General features: G+C 40.8%; 1 protein-coding gene across 2 annotated transcripts in view; it reads left to right on the forward strand.

The window, feature by feature from the left end:
- The first annotated feature begins 3,507 nt into the window (after positions 1 to 3,507).
- Positions 3,508 to 5,000, forward strand: part of LOC113815096 (ataxin-1-like) — a 228,853-nt gene continuing 227,360 nt past the window's right edge. For both annotated transcript variants that reach the window (XM_070132967.1, XM_070132968.1), the window contains exon 1: positions 3,508 to 3,812. The gene's annotated coding sequence lies outside the window, so the exon portion shown is untranslated. The remainder of the gene's footprint in view (positions 3,813 to 5,000) is intronic.

A 5,000-nucleotide genomic window follows, 5' to 3' on the forward strand; every position in this document is an offset into this window, starting at 1 on the left:
CTCCTTCTCTCTCTCCTCCCCTCCCCCCTTTCTCCTTCTCTCTTTCTTCCTGTTCGTAATCCTTACTCCTCTCCCCTCCTTTTCTCTCTCCTCCCCTCCCCCCTTTCTCCTTCTCTCTTTCTTCCCGTTCGTAATCCTTACTCCTCTCCCCCCCTTCTCCTCCTCCCCTCCTCCTGGTACTCCTCTCCCTCTTCCTGCTCCTATTCCTATTCCTCTCCCTTCTCCCCTTCTCCTTCTACTTCTCTTTACTCGTCTTTTACTTCTCTCTTCTTACCATTCTCTCTTTCTCCTTCTCCTCTTCCTCCTCTCTGCTCTTATTTTTCTTCTCTCATCCTTCCCTATCCCCTCTTCCTCCTCCTTGTCCTTCTTTTCTTCTTCCTTCTTCTCCGCTCCCCTCTTCCTTCTCCTTCTCATTCTTTTCCTCTTCCTTCTTCTCCTCTCCCCTGTTCCTCCTCCTTCTCCTTTTTTTTCCTCTTCCTTCTTCTCCTCTCCCCTCTTCTCCTCTTCCTCCTTCTCCTATTCTTCTTTCTTCTCCTTTTCCTTATCTTACATGTCTTTTATTGACGCAACCGAACATATCATTAATTAAGAATTTAAATATCTTGGTGAGTCACAGATATTATAATGTTAATGATAATGTTACAGTTAAATGATAATTTCGTTATTTTTGTTTTCTTTGCCTTTTCTCCGTCTTTTCGATATTCATTTCTAAACCATCTGTAATGTTCACGGTTTTTATTGTTATTTTAATTACTATTCTCATTATTGCCATTTCATCGCATCCTCGTAATACTTGTTTCTTTGGCCACTTCCTTATACGCACAGCCAAGACTTCTAATATCATCACTAATGTAATTGCTATCACCACTAATTTCATCACTAATATGATTATTGTCACCATTAATTCCATCACTGATATAATCACTTCGTCAATATCCTATTTCTACTTTAATTTTTTCTTTTCCTATCATCATCATAGTTTCCTTTGATAACACATATTCGCGAATTATAATCATATATTCTCCTTATTATAGAGCGTTAGATGTCAAACTTTGGCAATTTGCTTATGATATTTTTCCAAGAACAAAAATGAAAACGAAGACACGAGACGAAGACACGAGGCAGACCGGATGTTCGAGTCTAAGGAGAAAATACACATCCCAAGAGAATAACTTGCAACGTACAACATGCTCTGTTTTTCTCAACGTTATGGGAGAGAAAAGAATTATAAAAAAAAAAAAAAATATATATATATATATATACATATTTTTTTCCGCGATGTCTTCATGTCTTGCCTACGTCTTTATTTGAGCACCGTGATATATATATATATATATATATATATATATATATATATATATATATATATATATATATATATATATATATATATATATATGTATATATATATATATATATATATATATATATATATATATATATATATATATATATATATATATATATATAAATTTTTAATGGTGCGTACGGACGGTAGCATACATCAACTCAAAGACAATGAAATAGAGTTCTTTGAAAAATACATATAAATGAAATAGAGTAATTCATTATCGGCCAAGAAAGCATGCAAAATATAATTGTTGGGAAAGTTATTTCATGCGCTGGATGAAGGAATAAAACTACTTTTGGTTCTAGAAAGGTTTACTAACGACCCACACACGCACACACACACACACACACACACACACACAAACACACACACACTCATACTCACAGACACACACACACACACACATACATACACACACACACACACACACACTCACTCACGCATACACTCACACACATGCACACACACGCACACACTCACACGCACACACACACACACACACATACATACACACACACACACACACACACACACACACACACACACACACACACACACACACAGACAAACACACACTCACACGCACACGCACACACACACGCACACATACACACACACACACACACACACACACACACTCATACTAACAGACACACACACACACACACACTAACACAAACACATTATGTTCCTGTATGTGCGTGTCCCAAATGTTTCTTTAACCGGCTAGGAACCTCAAATGGAGAATTTTCGAGTCAAAAGACATTTACAATAACTTTTTTTCTTTTTCTTTCTTTCTTTCTTTTACTCCATACACGTATCCACGAATAAAACGAAACAAAAGGTGAGTGATAATGATGATAATGATTTCATGCATTAGGACATGGTGACCTTCAAGATATAAGGATATGAAATACCGTAATTTCATATTTGTATGGATGTCTGCATATGTATGGGCGTTTGTAACCATGTACGTGTATGTATGTGTCCGTGGCTCTCTCTCTCTCTCTCTCTCTCTCTCTCTCTCTCTCTCTCTCTCTCTCTCTCTCTCTCTCTCTCTTTCTCTTCTTCTTCTCCCATTCACGCTCTCCCCCCGCTTTCTCTATCTTTACCTAATTCCCTCTTCTTCTCCCTCCTTTTTTTGTATCTCTCTATCTCCCTCCCCTCTTCTCTTGTGTGTGTGCATGTGTATGTGTGTGTGTGTATGTTTGTGTGCGTGTGTGTGTGTGTGTGCGTGAATGTATGTATGTGCATTAGTACGTTTGCGTGAATGCATGTGGGCGTTTGCTGCATATCCACTGTGTATCCATGTGTGTGCGTGTGGGTGTACGCGCGTGCGTATATTTGCATGTGCGTGCGCGTGGATGGGTGGGTGTTGGAGCGGGACGTGGCAGCAACTACGGAGTGGATATATATCGCGGGAAAGACATCCGCGCTGCGTCTAAAATCGGGTCGTGTTAAGGTGATATTTCAACGCGACGTAAACTCTGGGTCGGAGAAAAAGTTTTCCTTCGAATTAGATTTGCATAGCTCCATTTTCCTCTCTTTAGGAGTTCTTTTTTCTTTTCTTTTATGCGGATCCTATATTCAGGGGGAGTATGCGAAACGAGAATGCTTGACGAACACCCAAGGAGACGATAGAAGAAAACGCCTCAAAAAACAGCGAACAGAAAGAGAAACAGAAAAAGAAGAAGAAAAAGTCACACGCACAATTCTTCCCCAAAAGCCATTGAGATATCTAGACCGCTACATCATTTGACTTTGCGTTGCAGTGGTTTTTTCCCTCCCTCTTTTTTTTTTACTCTTTTTTTCTCTCTTTTTATCTTGATCGGGGTAATCCTTTGTGCCCCATTCCCTTCACCCCGTAACGCCGAGGGTTAATGTTCACAGGATGCAAAAACACACCATGATCATCCCAACCTTGGATTCACCTGCCAGACGTACGAGCGCACCCGGGAGAGAGAGTCCATACGCTCATTTCATCTGTCCTTTTTATCGATTTAAATGTGAGATCGGTATCTTATTAGTCTCTAGATGGTTTCAAAATCTTTCTAAAACGAATGGTTGCGTTTTTTAGTTTTTTCACAGAAAGGCGGCGCGCTCATGTGAGTACGACAACTGCAGAATATGACTTTGACATCAGGAAAGATAACCTTGCCTCCTCAGTTTGTTTATAGTCGAGGCGAGGTTGAAAGGTATCGCTCTGCTTCCAGCCCTTCTTCTATGAAAAGTTGTGATTTATGCCGTGTGAATTAAGAATTCGATGTATTGAGGTTCTTTGAATTAGTTTCATGTATGTTCGGTGATTTTTGCACTGAGAGCTTGCCGGTAGCGATTGTGCCGCAGATACCAGTGGAATTGCATTGCAACTATTAATCCTCGTGATTGAAACTAGTGTTGTATGCCCCAAGAATATAACATTATCATTATCTTTGGAATCAACAACTGACAACCTCCGCAGGTAAGATGATAGCATTGTATTTGTTTTTTCTTTTTTTCTTTTTTCTCTCTTTTATTTGCTAGTGCACGCACATGCAGTGTCGCCAATGTTGGGAATGTATTTGACATTATTTTTCAGTCATTGTTTTGTTTCAAGCTAAACTATGAAGAAAATGAAGGTATATACACACACATTTCTTCTCAGGTTTATGAATGCGCGCTCGCCTTCATGAAGATGCCTTGTTCGGTGCGGCATCTACTTAACATCGCCTTCTAATAATAATGATAATAACAAAAATCATCTAAGAAAAAAGGAAAGAAAAAAAAAGTCATTTTATGGAGCACCACTGCCATAGCCGTAGTTCGAAACCTTTCAGAACAATTTAAGTCAATTCATCGCTTTCAAAAGTTCCCAGCCCCGAAATAGCCACCAGCTATTCCGTAGCTGTTTCTTTTGCGCAACAGGAAATGCTCGCGCCGTCCACAATGGGTCCTTTCATAGAATTAAACTATTGCATGCTGTCTGTCAACCCCTCAACTCCGCTTTGCAACTTCCGCCGGGAGTGTGTACGTGTGGTGTCTGTGTGTCTCTTTGGTAGTGTGTGTGCGTGTGTTGTTGTTGTGTTTGTCGTCTGTGCGTTGTCGGTAATTTATTCATTTTCCTTTTCCTGCTTTTAAATTGACTTTCCTGCTTCTTCTTTTTCTCCTTCCCATTCTTTTCCTTCTTCTGCCTCTCCTCCTCCTCCTTCGCCTTCGCTTTCGCCTTCTCCCTCTCCCTCTCCCTCTACTTCTCCATCTCCTTTTCCATCTCCCTCTCTCCATTCCTCCCCCCTCTCCCCCTTCCTACATCCTTCCTCATCAACATACAGCACATATAGATCACGACTTTAATATTTCCACAACGACCATACCCAAAATGGCCCATATATAAACCTCACCTTCTTATAGCGACCGCACCACTCCCCGCAAGGTAAGAATCAACCTCTTAGACTGCAAATGACTAGGCAATATAGCCGTGCACGTGAGGACACACGCGTCCCTGAGTGCGAAAAAAAAAGATCCACAGCAAAAGTACACAGAGTCCGTGCAGCGTGGGAGAAATAGACTCAGCGTCCCATGCCATCGGGCGGGACCAGCCTCACCCCAGAACGACACTGATATACGCTCGGTAGATGCGTGAGCGACGGGGATAGACGCGAGTGCGTGAAGA

This window comes from Penaeus vannamei, chromosome 18, assembly GCF_042767895.1.
Source record: "Penaeus vannamei isolate JL-2024 chromosome 18, ASM4276789v1, whole genome shotgun sequence".
Lineage (NCBI taxonomy): Eukaryota > Metazoa > Arthropoda > Malacostraca > Decapoda > Penaeidae > Penaeus > Penaeus vannamei.